Source organism: Gobius niger, assembly GCF_951799975.1.
Source record: "Gobius niger genome assembly, chromosome: 2".
Lineage (NCBI taxonomy): Eukaryota > Metazoa > Chordata > Actinopteri > Gobiiformes > Gobiidae > Gobius > Gobius niger.
Window position 1 is genome coordinate 7958117 of NC_136853.1, and position 18411 is coordinate 7976527.

General features: G+C 44.7%; 1 long non-coding RNA gene across 1 annotated transcript in view; it reads left to right on the forward strand.

The window, feature by feature from the left end:
- The first annotated feature begins 13899 nt into the window (after nt 1-13899).
- LOC306983006 overlaps nt 13900-18411 on the forward strand; it is a 58369-nt gene continuing 53857 nt past the window's right edge. Inside the window, exon 1 of the long non-coding RNA XR_013794251.1 lies at nt 13900-13941. This is a non-coding gene — a long non-coding RNA (uncharacterized lncRNA). The remainder of the gene's footprint in view (nt 13942-18411) is intronic.

The following is an 18411-nucleotide window of genomic DNA, read 5'->3' on the forward strand; positions in this document are numbered from 1 at the left end:
CAGACTAACACCACGCCCCTTCGGACTAACACCACGCCCCCTCAGACTAACACCACGCCCCCTCGGACTAACACCACGCCCCCTCGGACTAACACCACGCCCCCTCAGACTAACACCACGCCCCTTCGGACTAACACCACGCCCCCTCAGACTAACACCACGCCCCCTCGGACTAACACCACGCCCCCTCAGACTAACACCACGCCCCCTCGGACTAACACCACGCCTCCTCAGACTAACACGACGCCCCCTCAGACTAACACCACGCCCCCTCAGACTAACACCACGCCCCCTCGGACTAACACCACGCCCCCTCAGACTAACACCACGCCCCTTCGGACTAACACCACGCCTCCTCAGACTAACACGACGCCTCCTTAGACTAACACCACGCCCCCTCGGACTAACACCACGCCCCCTCAGACTAACACCACGCCCCTTCGGACTAACACCACGCCTCCTCAGACTAACACCACGCCCCCTCAGACTAACACCACGCCCCCTCAGACTAACACCACGCCCCCTCAGACTAACACCACGCCCCCTCAGACTAACACCACGCCCCCTCAGACTAACACCACACCCCCTCAGACTAACACCACGCCCCCTCAGACTAACACCACGCTCCTCAGACTAAAAAAAGTTAAGGTTAAGTTAAGTTAAGTGTATTAATCCCCGCAGGGAAATTCATTCTCTGCATTTGACCCATCCTCAATGCCGCTGGGGCGACCTGTAGGAGCGGTGAGCCGCCAGCGAGGGGGACCCATCTCCATGATGTGCAGCCAGGCTGGTGGTCAGAAACACTTGGCTGGAGGGTTCACCTATTGTACATGTTTTTAGTGGTAGGGGAAACCGGAGACACGGGGAGAACATGCAAACTCCACACAGAAAGGCCCCGTCCAGGTGGGAATCGAACCCGGACCTTTTAGCTGTGAAGCACGAGTACTAACCACTGTACCCAGGTGTATTAGACGGAGTACATGTGTGTTTCTCCTGACGTAATGCCTCTGAGGACACTTGTCTACTTAGGAATAGATTTTTTTTTTTTTTTGCTTGTGAGTGTCTAGTTTTGGCACTCGATGTGTTGGAAGTCATGGTTTCGGTCAGTTTTAGTCAAAAATGCAAAAATATTACAATAATATGACTTAACTGATGACTTCTGCTTCTGTGTCACAAAATGTAGCTCCGATGAATGAATCCAAAAACCTGATCAGTCAATCACACTTTTTCAGTTGCCCGACGTTTTGAGAACTATAAAAAAAAATGGATGTCGCTTTCTGTGTCTGTATCAATCTTTGCTGATTCTCGGTGTTATAGGAGCGACTCTCACACATAACCGCCCGGCGTAATGATCCGACGCATTATGTGCTTGGTTAAATCCACACGGTCTTTGTAATGACACATTCGGTTGCCGCGGCGACCGGAGGACAGGCAGGTGGGGGGTCTTCAGGGTGTTGATGCGGTGATGGAGGAGGGCGGCGAGGGCAGGGCCTGTTTTCCCGAATCGATTCCCCCGGACAGGGCCGAGTGCACGCCTAATGAAGCGTGCGATCTGGGGGGGGGGGGAGGGGGGGCCTGGACGTCGGACGCTGATGGCTCTGTGGATATATGAGGCCATGATGTGTCACGCGGGTGCTAATGTGTGGGTGCGCATGGGAAAATAAGATCTATAGGGTTTAAATGACTCGGAGAAAGATATTTATCTAATTTAACCAAGGAAAAAGAGCTTTTGCCCGCCCCCATCTCAATTTATTTGGTTTAATTGGAGTAATCAATGTCCAATGAGTGAATAAATGGAGTGGCATTTATCCACAGGGTCAAAGGTTGGTGGTTCCATCCCAGACTGCCTGCTTTTGTTATCTTCTTATTGCTCATTCAAATACAAATACGGTCCTCTGGTCCTCTGATCCTCTGGTCCTCTGGTCCTCTGGTCCTCTGATCCTCTGGTCCTCTGGTCCTCTGGTCCTCTGATCCTCTGTTCCTCTGGTCCTCTGGTCCTCTGATCCTCTGGTCCTCTGGTCCTCTGATCCTCTGGTCCTCTGGTCCTCTGATCCTCTGATCCTCTGGTCCTCTGGTCCTCTGATCCTCTGATCCTCTGATCCTCTGATCCTCTGGTCCTCTGATCCTCTGGTCCTCTGATCCTCTGATCCTCTGGTCCTCTGATCCTCTGGTCCTCTGATCCTCTGATCCTCTGGTCCTCTGATCCTCTGGTCCTCTGATCCTCTGATCCTCTGAGCAGCTCTTTCAGTCTCCACTGAAAGAGCTGCTCAGCTCCTCTACAGTCCCATGCAGTGGGTGGAAGGTGTTGTCCATGATGGAGGTGAGCTTGGCTAACACCCTCCTGTCCCCCAGGGGGCAGCCCAGGACGGAGCTGGCCCTCCTGATCAGTCTGTTCAGTCTGTTCTTGTCCCGCTCTGTGCGGCCCGGGGCCCAGCACACGGCAGTGTAGTGGAGAGCAGAGGCCACCACAGAGTCAGAAAAAGTCCCTCAGTCTCCTCAGAAGGTGGAGGCGACTTTGGCCCTTCTTGTACAGGGAGTTGGTGTTGTGGGACCAGTCCAGTTTATTGTTGAGGTGAACATCCAGGTACTTGAAACTGTCCACCTCCCCTTGGATGTTCAGCGGTGTGTGCAGTGACTTCCTCCTGAAGTCGATCACCATCTCCTTCATCTTACTGGTGCTCAAGCACTGGTGGTTGCCCTCAAACCCGTCCACAGAGTCCTTTATGAGCGACGCCCTCTCACCAGTGGCGCTGATGGAAGCTGACCATCATGTTTGGAGCAGACCTGCCCTTGTGCTGCGTGGAAGACCTGGCACAAAGCTTCTTTACAAAAGACCGTATAGTCAGAGGTCCAGGACTTGAAGGCTAGACTGAGCCAGTCCATGTCTGAGGTCCACAAGTCCCAACTGTATGGCATGTTTGTTCATTATTGTGCAGCCATACTTTGATTTCCAAGTCACAGCTCCCTGAAATGACTTGAAAACGGGTCACGAGTCCGAGTCCACGACTTGAGTACTGCATCACTGGGGAGAGAGAGATGTTGATCCTAAATGAGGTCTTTGCCTTTTCTGCTCCAGCAAACCATTGATCGACCTGCACGAGACACATCCCATACATCTGCCATCGATCCAGCCCATTATGCGACGAATAATTACTGTGTGGACTGGAGACGCAGTAATGAAAAACATCGTCCTTCAAGGGGAAAATGGAAATTTAGAGAAATCGTAAAACCCCAAAGTCTGATTTTAATTTCATATCGAATACATTTGCACAATTAAGAAGTCCTATCTTGAATAAATCAGGTTTGAAAATGTCCCGGAGGATCTGGGCGGTTTCTGAGTGACAAATTCGGTCTCAGATGGATCATTTTTCATCCGCTTTTTCCCCCCTGTTGACACGGAAGGAGACACGGCTGGGATTAAAATTTACAAGTTAAGTTTTCTTCGTCAAATATTCAACAGGAAGATGACGGACGTGAAGGAATTTTAATATTTAAAGAAGTGAAAATGTCACAGATTTTTTTATGAATATGAAATGCGGCGAAAACGTCTTTACTGCGTTTGGTCAGTGATGAGGCTTGTCCAGGTCTAAAAAAGATAATAATACCAGGCAGTGGATCATTTGGTAAATGGTTCACGTAATGCAAATGGTTGTCGGGTCAAAGCAGCCGATGTCCGACTGTAGGGGGAATTTAAATGTTCAGTTCTTATGTTTTTGAAGTTATTGACTTCGTTGTGCAGTTCAAAACAGGAAACGTGAGAGCGGGACTGCTGGTATGTTTGGTCCGAGGCACAGGATGCTAAACTTACCTTTGTGGCAGTGGGAAAGGAAAGATGCCCGGGCACGTATATTCTCACGATCAAATCTGTCCAAAGAAATGCTCAGATACTCTTTCATTCGACCTGCAAACAAACTCATCCATGGTTTTCTTTGACAAATATCATGGGAAATTCCTTAGCGAAATTACGTTTATCTTTTCACTCCAGTGTGTTGTCATGTTTAATCGTCCTGCCCACGACTCTTCCTCTTTTTGAAGCTGGACGCCAGCGGCTGGTTTCCGCGGTGTCGCCCTCTACTGTTCATTTACGAGCATGTGATTATTCAAGACTAAGCTAAATTACTGTTTCGCTAAGCCCCGCCTGAAAAAAAGGCAATGTCCAATCATATCTCATAGCAACTGTTGTTATCAGTCATTCTCCGGATCTCCTGCCAGAGGAAATAGTGAAGCGCGCTGTGTTTTTCCCTCCTTGAAGCAACTGCTAACTCCTAAACCAAGGCAAGACGTTGCTGAACACAGTGCTACGGGAAACATTTCGTCTTGATTTTTCTGCCTCAGGTGGTTTAGTTAGTCAGCGCTGACGGGACACACGGGAGAAATGACTAATGTTACCTCTGAATAAGAACCACAGCTCTGCGAGGGGGACAGAGCCACTGCAGTCAGCAGTGATTCCACAGATTACTTGAAAATGTTAACCAATTACTTAGTTACTTTTAAAACCAAGTCATCAGTAAAGTCACTAAAGGCTCTTTTCCACATGCAGGTGCGTGTCGGCTGAAAGGCTGTTTCACCCGCTTTGTTGAGCTTCTCCATAACAAAGGCCAGGGCCAAACCGGTCTGACCTGGTACAGGTTTTGGGACCTGGGAGCCTCTGATCAGCACCGAGAGAGTGGACAGTCCTCACTATGGACACACAGGTTATACGGATTTAATATTTAATAACATCATAAGCTGTTCTAAAAGGGGATTTTACCAATATTAGCATTTAGCCCTTGTTAGCACAGCTTTAGCTGGTGTTAGCAAAGCATTTGCATGTAGCTTACCTTCATAGTTTAATACAGCTTGGCTCCTCTGAATGATTCCATAGCACCAGAGGGCAGCCTTTGTCCACATTTGTTCTCATCGCGGCTCTAAAAACGTTTAATGACGAGCTGTACAGCTCCTCCGCGGGCGCCGTGTGTGGTGGAAACAGAAAGGTCTGTGTGTCGATATGTTCATGAAGATCATGGTGTGCACGGTCGGGTCGCACTAAGTGGAACGACGGCTTAAGTTAGATTACAACTTTATAGTAACATTAACATCACCTCCATGGCCTCAGCACATAAAGACTTTTTTTTTTTTATTATTATTTTTATTGAATTTTTCCTTTTAACAACCAGAAAACACACACACACAAAAAAAAAAACCTCATTCCCACCCGCCCAACCCACTGCACCAGAGTATCATAAACAATGAAAATATTGTAAATGACAATGAGAAAATAAGAAAATAAATAATAAAAAATACAGAAAAAATACAGGAAAGGCCTATCTTTATGATTATGGAGTGATGACATCAAAGTCCATTTCTTTAATAATTCGGAGAAGTGGTTGCCACACAGTATCAAATGTTTGTTTTTTGCCCTGAATAGAATAACGAATTTGCTCCAAAGTTAGATGTTGAATCAAATCGTTAACCCAATGCTTAAATGTGGGTGGAGATTTGTCCTTCCATTGTTTAAAAATAAGTCGCCTGGCTAAAAGAGTAGCAAAAGCTATCATTATTTTACCAGCAGTGTTCAAACCTAATCTGGGTAACGTTACCCCAAAAAGTATCGAAATTGAGGAAGGCTCAATGTGGGTTTTTAGTACTTTAGAAAAAAACATAAAAACAGACTTCCAAAACTCAGCCAATTTTGGACAGCTCCAAAACATATGTGCTAAAGTACCGGATACTGTGCGGCAGCGATAGCACATAAAGACTTTTACCAACACTCACTTTACTGGAAGAACATTTTAACAATAACATCAGAGACACTGACTCAGAATATCAGAATATCAGAATATCAGAATATCAGAATATCAGAATATCAGAATATCAGAATATCAGAATATCAGAAAATCAGAATAGTGACGTGTTTCAATCTTTCTTTCTGACCAGTGTTCATGTCCTCAGGCTGAGAACGCGACTCGTCACATCACGTCACTCTCCGAGACACAAAAAGAAATTACAAAACAGTAACTCACAGTGATTTGGAAAAGTTTAATCTGGAAACTTTAATCTGATCACTTGTTTGAAAATAGTAATGCGTTAGAGTACTCGTGACTGAAAAAGTAATCAGATCAGAGTAATGCGTTAAGTAACTTGTTACTGGCATCACTGACAGTCAGGGGTCTGTGAGACGCTTGGCTCGTGTAGGTTTAGTAAACAAGCTAACTTAAAGATGCAAGTTGGCCATGTTATACTCACTACTGCCACCTCAGGTCATATGTGTAACTGCAGTCTCTATATTAAGCTCGTGCATGACGGCACTTCAGACCCGAAATAACACCTTTTGAGTGACAGTGCAGGATTTTAGAGGCAGTTGTGGTGAACAGGTCATGACATGGCTGGAACATGTAGGGGGAGGAAAATACTTCATTTTGACATTTTTAAACTCTGCAAGAGCATGACGAGTCCACACGACTTGAGTTTTTTCCCAGTGTCACTAGAGACTGGCGCACATTGATGCTCCTCCATGCAGAAAGTAACTCCAGTTTTCTTCAATGTGATATTTAAAAGCAGTTTTGAGGATTCCTTTTCCATCATTTTAATGGACGCTTTAGAATATAATGAAAACAAATAAACACTATTTCCCTTTGTGTGGATTTCACTATTAAAATAATCCCCTCCTCAGGACAAACCAGCAGATGCGTTCGTGAACCACACGTACACGACGCCGCTTCATGCATATTCATAACTCGCTTGCGTTACAATCCTGTATAATTTTCTTATTCATTTCGCACAACCTCCTCGATTGCGAATCCCCAAAACAAACAACTCAACCAAAGGATACAATTACACCAAATGCCACATCCTCTCGTGGCGTCTCCTCTGTTGTGCCCCATGCAAATGTGCCGGCGACAAAAACAACGCCAAACAATTTGAAAAACGCCCACTGGAGGGTGAAAATCCACTTGGAGACCTTTGGCGTTTGTCGATGTCCTCCTTTTTCCTCTCGCCTCCTCTCCTCTCACCTCTCCTCCTTCCTTCCTTCCTTCCTTCCTTCCTTCCTTCCTTCCTTCCTTCCTTCCTTCCTTCCTGCTTTCCTTCCTTCTTTCCTTCCTTCCTTCCTTCCCTTCCTTCTTTCCTTCCTTCTTTCCTTCCTTCCCTTCCTTCTTTCCTTCCTTCCTTCTTTCCTTCCTTCTTTCCTTCCCTTCTTTCTTTCCTTCCCTTCCTTCCCTTCCTCTCCTCCTTCCTTCCTTCCTTCTTTCCTTCCTTCCTTCCTTCTTTCCTTCCCTCCTTCCTTCCTTCCCTTCCTTCTTTCCTTCCTTCTGTCTTTCCTTCCCTTCCTTCTTTCCTTCCTTCCTTCTTTCCTTCCTTCTTTCCTTCCTTCCCTTCCTTCTTTCCTTCCCTTCCTTCCCTTCCTCTCCTCCTTCCTTCCTCTCCTCCTTCTTTCCTTCCCTTCCTTCTTTCTTTTCTTCCTTCCTTCTTTCCTTCCTTCCTCTCCTCCTGCCTTCCTTCCTTCTTTCCTTCCTTGTTCCCTTCCTTCTTTCCTTCCTTCTTCCCTTCCTTCCTTCCTTCCTCTCCTCCTGCCTTCCTTCCTTCTTTCCTTCCTTCTTTCCTTCCTTCTTCCCTTCCTTCTTCCCTTCCTTCCTTCTTTCCTTCCTTCTTCCCTTCCTTCCTTCCTTCCTTCCTTCCCTTCCATGCATCCTCACTTTATTCTCCCCTAATCCTCTGCTCGACATGCTCCCATCTTTGTTCTGCGCCCGCGAGACAAGAAGGGGGAGTCATCCAGGTTGTTCGCCCCTAAGCCCCCAATTGCACCGCGGATAATAGAATGAAACGCTACACAGAGAGGGACACACACACAAAAAGAAGAAGAAAAAACAGGAGGCAGGAGTGTCGAGCAAAGCCAGGGAAAGGCCGGGAAGGTGATAACGACACACTGGGACACATTTCTGTCAAGGGAGAGCGAGGATTAGGGATAAAACGAGCAGGTCCTGGCGATTTGCGGGGCTATGTTTACGCGGGGAGGGTGTCACGGGCGCATAGGTCTCCATTAGCTTGACAATGTGACCCCCGTATCTTCGCAGGCAGGTACTTTAGGCCATTCCTTGGGTATTAAAATCGCTAAAAGAGACGAGACTGCTTTTCTTTTTTTCTTTTTTTAAATCATGCTCGATTCAAGGTTGAAGGGATAATTTGTTTTGTTCGGTTGCTCCGAGGTTTCCCCGACTCGAGAGCGGAGCCGCTCCACTTGGCATTTCCATAACGCAGCGGTGACATTTGAGAGGATTACTGTCAAGTTTCTTCCCCCCCCCCCCCCCGGCAAAAGGACTGTAACACAATGAGACGACGCGGCCTTTTCCACGAGCCAACTTTGTTATACCTTTGCAACAACTTTTCAATTTTGGTTTTCTTCTCGGTCCCCACCGCGCTCTCAGTCAGGCCAGGGGAGGCTGCGCTCACTTGGCGTCACAGGCCCACAAGCTCTGGCCCACAAGAATATTTTTTGAGAAATACCTTTACTCAAATCAGAGATCGAAGGCCTGTTCATCTCTTAGCCCCACCTGAACCAAGCACATTTTCCCCAGTTTGGCTCTACTCAAATCTAAAAACTTAGTGGAAAAAAAGTGTTAATATAGCAACGAAAAGGAGGATGAAAACGCAACAAAAGAGCGACAAAAATATGACAAAAATGTGGCAAAACCAAGACAAGACCTTCCTTCCTTCTTTCCTTCCTTCCTTCCTTTTTTTCCTTCCTTCCTTCTTTCCTTTTTTTCCTTCCTTCCTTCCTTCCTTCCTTCCTTCTTTCCTGAACCACCTGAACCAAGCACATTTTTGGCTTTACCCAAATCTAAAAACTTAGTGTATAGCAACGAAAATGAGGATGAGCAACAAAAATATGACAAAAATGTGGCAAAACCAAGACAAAAAAGCAATGAAAAAAAAAAAAATCTATGAAAACACGATAAAAATCGCGACAACACGACAAAATAAAAATAATAATAATACTGCATTGGTTTTATATAGTGCTTTTCTGGACACTCAAAGATGCTTTACATTGCATTATTCGTTCACTCCATACTCGGTGGTGGTAAGCTACTATTGTAGCCACAGTTGCCCTGGGGTAGACTGAAGGAAGCAATAATCATATATTCATATATATTGATATATCATAAATATCAATATATATGATATATATATATACGATTTTATGTTGTCTTATTTTCTTTGGACAATCAAAAAAAAAAAGCCCAAATTAAATTAAAAATGCTCTCGTTTCTAAACTAATCCTCTATGACTCACCTGCCCCCTGCTGGCCAGCCCTCTTGCAGATATTCTTGCAGTGTCATAACGACATCTCTGACATTTATGACAAACCAAACCATGTTATGCTTATTTAAAAAATACATGCACCATAAAACACAATGTTACGTATGAGCGAGCTCCCTGTGGCAAGATGGCCGCCATGTGAGGACGTCGACCTACATTGGCCAGCAGCGCGTACATCTAGCCTGTAAAGCTATACTCACACCTGCCCAAGCCAACCAAGCTGCGCGGCCTGATGACATCATCACATCGCGCTGTTTGTTTATATCGGACCAAAGCATGAAATAATACGAGTTTGCTCCTGAAGAAGAGTTTGAGACTTTTCTGCAACAACCAGCCCTGGGAAAACGATGTAGAGGCTTCTAAACTTTGGTTCTCCTTTCAGCAAAAGGTGAGCACTCAGTAGCGTTATGGCATTAGCATTAGCATTCAAAGTATAAGTGGATAAATGATATGTTTTTTGGTGCTGGAGACGTCTGAGGCTCAGGCTGTGAGTTCGGCGGCCCCAAAGAGAAAGTGTCATGAGCAAGAATTGATCCAACAATCATAGACTTCTAAAGCCAGTGCATGTAAGTCCAGCTGAAACTCTGCGGGTAAGTGGGCCGGTCTAAATCATTAAACTCCCGGGCCAAAAGGAGGCCCCAGCATGCACCCTGTTTTTGTCTTGATTTGATTCTATTCTAAGCCCGGTGGGACTTGGAAGGTCAAATATTTTATGAGGTGGTACTTGGTGTGAAAAGAACCATGGATTTGTGGTTTAAAATTGATGTGTTGGGCAGTGGAGAAAGACTGTGCTTCCTGCAGAGACAAAGAGTAGACTGTATTTTTTTCCCCCTCATGCTGTTATTGAAAGTGTAATGAGATTTGGCCAAGCTTTTTGAGTTGTATGGGTTCACCATCTTTGCCATCAGGTCATTGTATATGTTTTATGTTGCAGCCTGTGTGTCCGAGACAAATTTCCCTCGGGCCTCAAACATCTTCATCTTGAATTCCATGGTGGAAACTTTGGTTATTGTCAAAATGCTGTTCGGACCGGCGTATTATTCACTATCTCTCCAGTATAAAACATACTTCTGAACAATTGTTGTGAAAACGGCGCAATTCATCTTCCAGGCCTGTGTGAGGAGCTGTGACGGTAACACAGATAGAAGATGTTGAGGCACGTGTGCAGTAAACTTATGTGGAAGGTAAACAGTGAAGATGAAACTGATTCAAGGATTTAGGATCTACAGAAGAGACGAGGAGGAGAGTTTATTCTTCAGACGTAAAAAAAACAATCAAACCAATCAGTCCAAAAACACAGACTGACTCGTGTTTTTCTACTTGGCGCGTGTGGCTTGTGGACTGCAGTGGAGCAAAGAGGAGTCAAACCATCACAGATCCATGAGTCAGTAGATTATGGATCGCAGACGCCACTCTGGAGCTGTGATGTCATTGTGTTAGTCAAAGTCGCGGAGACGTCGCAACAACGGCGTCACGTAAACAGCATTTTGAGATCTTTCCACTCTGGGACCTAGTTTGGAAAATGTTGGTATACAGACGCCCAACACGTCGGGCTCGTATGGACGATACACTGGATTGATAAAATATCTTTGCGTTTGGTCCTCAGCTTGACTTCGTGTGGACAGGGCCTAAAGCATGTCTTGCAATAGATATGTTTTCATGCTGCTATTGTCATGCTTCGTTACCATATAGAGAAAGTTGGCAAACGAGAGAGAGGACAGCCCTCACTATTAACATGCAGGTCATACGGATTTAATATTTCACATCAAACCACTGTTCTAAAAGAGGATTTTGCCAATATTACCATTTAGCTGCTGTTAGCGCAACTTTAGCTGGTGTTAGCATAATATTAGCATGTTGCTTACCTTCATAGTTCGTAATTTAGCTGCTTTTTTCCTGTTGTTATAGCCGCTTTGGCACATCTGATTGATTCCAAAAAAAACACCAGACGGCAGCATTTGTCCACATTTGTTCTCAGCGCAGCTACAGACTCTCTGTACAGCATGCTCCTCTGTGGGGGTGCCGCCCACAACAACTGTTGTGCAGTGGGTAAAGTCGGTACGTGACAATGCGAGCACATAGACCGTGTGCAGTAGAACCATGTAAGGGCAAAGACGGTTCGAGGAAAAAACGCTCCAGACCACAGTGCTGAAGTCTTTGGACCTCCCTTTGGGTGCAGAGCGGTTCACTTTTGGCTGTGGAAACACCTGCAAAAAAGGCTCCAGCCCACTCCTGTCGAAATGTGACTATAAAGAAACATTTCATATGCAAATGGTATTGATTTCTTTGCAGCCATATAGTAGAGGAAGTTGTGTGGCTCAAAGAAAAGGCAATGCGCCCAACATGGGGCTCGAACCCAGGACCCTCAGCTTAAGAGGCTCACGCTCTACCAACTGAGCTATCCAGGCAACACACACACCTTACAGAAACATACCTGACACCTTCTCTCATATAGATGTCCCACCTCCAGGCCACGAGTGACGTCTCTGCACTACAGAAGCAACATTCACAGGCAGTGTGGGCAAACCTCCAACGGTCTTCCTCTTTCTGTGCAGGGGTAAATGTTGCATTAAAAAAAAAGCTCATCGAAACTAGTTCATATTCTGCAGACGGAGAAATCTCATGAGTCGGAATTATGCTTAAGTGTTCCTGTAACAGAACAGATAAAAAAGGAGAAATTGGTGCTTGACTGCACAGTGTAACAAGAAAAACGGATTATGATTCTGTGGACGCAGCAGACAGTGATGTCAGAGCGCTGGCACGTTAGAACCGCCATCGCTAATCATTTTGTGTCTTGCCAATATTTCACTGCTGGAAACGTCTGACCCATGAGTTCATAAGACCTTTAAAGTAGTCTTATAGTCTTAACCATTAAGCAAATATGTCTGTGTAGGCTCTCAGTCGTACAGGAGTTGTTGAATATAGTAAGCCACATTGCTCTGATTGCAGCTCGTGGTTTGTCTTTGGGATTAACAATTTTTTGTCTCCGTGTTTTCACTGGTTTGTGCTTCACTGGTGTTCTGTGTTGTCTGAAAGTTCTCTGAAGTTTCTCTGAGACCAAAGCTACATAAGGCAAAGAGACTCCCTTTCTTCTGGGCTCTGGAGCCTGTGTGTAATGTTCTTTTGGTCTTCTCACCCTTTGTGCTTTAGTGAGAGAGCATTAGGAGAGCCCAGCCTGAGAGGGTTTTCTGGACCTGTTTCTCCTCTTACGTCAGGGATGTCCCGAACAGGTTTTTTTGCTTCTGAGTCCTTTGATTTTGAGTATTGGCCGATACCGGGTCCCGATCCAATACTTCTACAAGACATTAAAAAGATAAAGAGCGAAGAAACAGATCCAGGATGTCCCTTATTTTTTGAATTCATTCACCTTATTTTAACATTTAAAGGGACCATAAGGAGTTTTAAAATGTCAAAATTAAGTATTTTCCTCCCCCTACATGTTCCAACAATGTCCTAATGTGTAGAATGAGCTCAGACCAATGGCCGCTGGCTGCTCTGCTTTATGCCCACAACACTAGGGGCCGCCATTGCTGTAGTACCTCCATATAGCCGCTGGTCCCCCATTGAAAAGCATTGGACTTTAGACACGTTAAAAACAACTTTAAAGCCTGGTCCCAATTTTATTTGGAACTAAGATATTCCTCCTGTGACAACGCTGGGTTAGTTACAATGAAGGGGACCAGGCTGATTTTTGTAAAAAGAATTTTAGAAATCTCGCACTTAATGAGGGTCGGACTGTTAGCATTGGAGCAGCGCGAGCTACACGTCACACAAGGGGCGGAGTCTACAGTGAAGATCCCGCCCTTATGTCCTTTTTAGGAACATGCTTCGTCAGAGCTGGGGAGGGGGAGCCTGTACATCCGCCATGAATTCCCCCATGAGCGTGGTCATTATGGTAAACGGGGAGGAGTGAGGAGAAGCTGTCCATTTATATATACAGTCTATGGCCCAGACCTGTTCACCACAACTGCCTCTAAAATCCCGCACTGTCACTCAGAAAGGTGCTAATTCGGGTCCGAAGTGCCGTCATGCACGAGCTTAATATAGAAGGTGCAGTTACACGTATGACCTGAGGTGGCAGTAGTGAGTATAAAATGGCTAACTTGCATCTAGTCCCTTTAACCCTAAACAGAGCACTTCTACGATGCCACGCTTTCCTTGGCGTCTTCCTGAGTAAACTTAATGCTGGGCTCCACAGAAGACCTTTTTTGCATATTAAAAAACATCCATCAGGGTTCCTCGTACCTTGTTTTTTGCTCCTCTCTCTTCCATTACTGCTTACATTAAACACTAAGAGCAAAGAAAATGCATGGAAAGTGAAGTGCTATTTGTCGAGTGATCACTTTGCCCAGCTCTACTCTGGGCCTTATAGGTGGAACAAAAATATGTGGCGAAAATATTCCAAAACATGCGGCGTTCGTCATTATGTGCAAAACAAATTCAAGAGAACTGGGTAATTTTAGATCAAAACTACAACATGATTAAAGCCAATGAAAAGACATTTGCTCCTTTTCTCCAAGGATTTTCATTAAGAACTACTTTGTTTGTTTTTGTTACAGTGTCCAGAAGAACCCTGAGGAGAGAGACTGGAGAAGGATGTGGAGCAAAATGCCGAGAGCAAACCCGAGGCTGCTCCAACAGCACGTGGTGAGTAACACAGTTTTATTTTCATCAGCAGGGCAGGGTTTCTCAAACCGGGGTACATCGATTTTAGAGCTTAATAATCAGATTCAACTGAGGGTTATTTTCTTTGCACATCTTTTAGTCAAATGTAGATCTAGATTTGGACCTTTTACCTTTAGTTTTAGTCTTGGAATCTAGTTCCAGCGCTTCTTGGGCAGTCAGAGTCCCTGTATGTTATGGTTATATAGTGAATATTGTGATTTGATTTTCATTCATGAGGCACGATGCTCTTCTTTTGGTCACTTGTCTGTGCGGGAGTTAAAGGTTCTGTGTTCTACCTTCCAAGGTCACCTTCTACTTTGGCAAGAATAGCTTCTCCCATTTTCCATCCCAGTTTTGATGTCATTTGTGGTTCAGATGGTTGAGGAGCTCGTCCTATAAGGATTGTGTCCTGGGCTATTCACAATTCAAATGTGTCAGTGAGTGGTTGGTGGCTGAGGTCAGATTACTAAGTATGAAGTGAATGAATACTATGTAGACTCGAGCTTTGCCAAACGTATTCATTTGTCATTGTAGTACATTTTTCCTAAGGCCAGGTAGTCTTGGTGAAAACGACCAGGTTTGATTTCAGCAGAGACCACGTGGAGATTTTTTCAGGGCTCTGTGTGGTCTCGGAGATATTGCAGGGACGTCACAGAAACAAACAGTGTTCGCAACGTTGCCACAAATGCTCGAGACCAAGCGGACAGTTGAAAAAGTCGAGCCTCCGGGCCGGTGAGACAGGCCCAATGCGGAGACTGCTGGTGCCGTGCCATTGTCCAACGTCTCATAATTCCAAAAATGTACCATTGAACCATTAGTCCGACATCTCTAGAGAGCCATATACTGTACACTGTCGAGAAAAAGTAAGTACACCGTTTGGAAGTTCTCACATTTCTGCCTAAATTGGTCACTAATTGTGGTCTGATCTTTATCATTAACATTTGATCATATTTTTATTGGCCATAACATGTAAACATTCACAGGACAGTGTGGAATAAGTAAGTACACCGCCTGAATCTCACTGAACTGCAGCAGTTTTGTAAAGAGGAATGATCCAAGATTCATCCTGAATGAGCGTCTAATCTGCAACTACAGAAAAGGATCAGCAGATGTTTAATACAGGGGTTCACTTACTTATTCACACGCTGTTGTGAATGTCTCAGGTCTCAGAGATAGGCCTCACCTTAAGAGATAGGCCTCACCTTAAGAGATAGGCCTCACTTTAAGAGATAGGCCTCACCTTAAGAGATAGGCCTCGCCTTAAGAGATAGGCCTCGCCTTAAGAGATAGGCCTCACCTTAAGAGATAGGCCTCACCTTAAGAGATAGGTCTCACCTTAAGAGATAGGTCTCACCTTAAGAGATAGGCCTCACCTTAAGAGATAGGCCTAACCTTAAGAGATAGGCCTCACCTTAAGAGATAGGCCTCACCTTAAGAGATAGGTCTCACCTTAAGAGATAGGCCTCACCTTAAGAGATAGGTCTCACCTTAAGAGATAGGCCTCACCTTAAGAGATAGGTCTCACCTTAAGAGATCGTCCTCACCTTAAGAGATAGGCCTCACCTTAAAAGATAGGTCTCACCTTAAGAGATAGGCCTCACCTTAAGAGATCGTCCTCACCTTAAGAGATAGGCCTCACCTTAAGAGATAGGCCTCACCTTAAGAGATAGGTCTCACCTTAAGAGATAGGCCTCACCTTAAGAGATAGGCCTCACCTTAAGAGATAGACCTCACCTTAAGAGATAGGCCTCACCTTAAGAGATAGGCCTCACCTTAAGAGATAGGCCTCACCTTAAGAGATAGGCCTCACCTTAAGAGATCGTCCTCACCTTAAGAGATAGGCCTCACCTTAAAAGATAGGTCTCACCTTAAGAGATAGGCCTCACCTTAAGAGATCGTCCTCACCTTAAGAGATAGGCCTCACCTTAAGAGATAGGCCTCACCTTAAGAGATAGGTCTCACCTTAAGAGATAGGCCTCACCTTAAGAGATAGGCCTCACCTTAAGAGATAGACCTCACCTTAAGAGATAGGCCTCACCTTAAGAGATAGGCCTCACCTTAAGAGATAGGCCTCACCTTAAGAGATAGACCTCACCTTAAGAGATAGGCCTCACCTTAAGAGATAGACCTCACCTTAAGAGATAGGTCTCACCTTAAGAGATAGGTCTCACCTAAAGAGATCGTCCTCACCTGAAGAGATCGTCCTCACCTTAAGAGATAGGTCTCACCTTAAGAGATAGGTCTCACCTAAAGAGATAGGTCTCACCTAAAGAGATCGTCCTCACCTTAAGAGATCGTCCTCACCTTAAGAGATAGGTCTCACCTTAAGAGATAGGCCTCACCTTAAGAGATAGGTCTCACCTTAAGAGATAGGCCTCACCTTAAGAGATAGGCCTCACCTTAAGAGATAGGTCTCACCTTAAAGGTCCTATATCATGCAAAATCGACTTTTTGGAGCTTTTAGCCATGTTGTTATGCTATTTCCTTATCAAAAACACCCCCAGAGTGGTTTGTGGCTTCATTCACGCAGCTCTCAGCAATCCTCCTGAATCCTGCTCTCTGAGCAGCTGCTCCTCCCTCTCCTGGTGAACGACTGAGTGTTCAGTTGTGTCGTAACAACGGAACGGAAGTGCTCGACGTCTGTAATGTAATGTCTTAATTTTTTCCTTCGGCCTGATTTTAATTTGTAAAACAGCGTTTTCATTATTTCGGTCGTAAGAGAGAAACAAAGAGTAAAAAATGAAAAAAAAAAAAATAAATAAAAAAATAAAAAGGATGTGCCCGAGGTACTTCCAGGTCAGCTGTGGCCAAAACAAACACATCGCGTCTGAACAGATCAGTCATGTTTGCGCTGCAGCTGTGAAGATGGAGCTCGTTACCTACTCTGGACACACCTGTTCTTTATTCTTAACTAACGATAATGTCACGGAGAAAAAGAAGCGCGTTTGGCTACGAGGACGAGGAGTTTATATTCAACCTTTTTCAAGAAGAGGCCACTCAGCTGTTTTTTTCTCCGGGATTCAGCGACTATCACCAAAATATTGTTTTTCTGTGATTGTCACTGATGGATGTTTGGGGAACCTTCGCCAGAATCAAAGTGGATTAACTTTTATAACCAATGCAAGTCCCATAATGTAAACAGCGATGGAGCAGAGCGGTGAGTCAATCCAAACGCGGGTTAGCTTGTGTGTTAGCATATTAGCATGTGTGTTAGCCATTTATGAAGCTGTGTTGCAGATGTCAACTCCGTATAACTGCATCGTGAAGTGACTTCACTTATTGTTGTTTATTTATATTACGGTAAAGTTGTATGTGCGGAGAGAGGGGGCGGAGTTAACTGAATCGAAGCGTTGTGTCTTCCGGGTTTGAAAAATACCTCCAGAAAACACTTATATTTATCACAAAAATGAGTGCTCCATAATGGTACAGGTATAATATATCATATAAATGCCTATACTTAACTTTGGAATGGCTAAAATAGCATGATATAGCCCCTTTAAGAGATAGGCCTCACCTTAAGAGATAGGCCTCACCTTAAGAAATAGGTCTCACCTTAAGAGATAGGTCTCACCTTAAGAGATAGGCCTCACCTTAAGAGACAAACGAATGCTTTTGCTACGAGCTTTGACATGATTTAAAGTACTTGTTCACAGCTAGAATTACAAATAAGTTCTCAAAATGCTTGGAACTGCCTCAAGAGTAATGATTCCCCCGACCAAACCATCTTTAAGAAAAACTCTGCATTATAAAAGTGTGTGGACTTTCTGCTCTTAACCACTCAGGCATTCGAGTAAACTCTGGTCTCGAAGTTTTCCCGGTAAAGTTTGGTCTTCAGCCAGACTGAAGTGGGTCCTTGTAGACGGCTTAAAAATAGCTGCCGGTGTCAAGCAAATCTAACCTTTTCAGAAAATGTTACTCCCACCATCTGTGGTAAAATCTAAACTAAAAAGTTTTCCCAAAGTTGTAAAAAATAGGAAAAAAAATACCATTGACTTTTCACCGCAGGCTGCAGCGCCAGAAACGAGTTGGAAAAAGAGTCCCTTTCGCTGCCAAGGAAGGAGGTCATGTTTTTTTGGTTTCTGTGTTTAGTTGTTGCTTCATTCGTGGCAAATAACTCAAAATTCATGATGGTGAAATCCTCTGTGTGAAGCCAAGAAATCTCAGCCTGACTCAGAGACTGCACCAACAAAACATCATTTGGACAAAAATAATAATCTCTATCAAAAAACACATAATGAGGTTTCCCCATACCGGTATCGGATATCGGGCTGATACCACATGCTTGTACTCATTAATGAGGTCCCGATACCAGAAACCGATACCACTTGACTTGTGGCCGGCTCCTACAGGACGCAGCTCCACTGAGGAGAGAAAATAGCAACAAACTGGAGAATAGTTTAGTGTAAATCCAATATTCCACATAGAGCTGACTTTATTACAGACGACACTCCC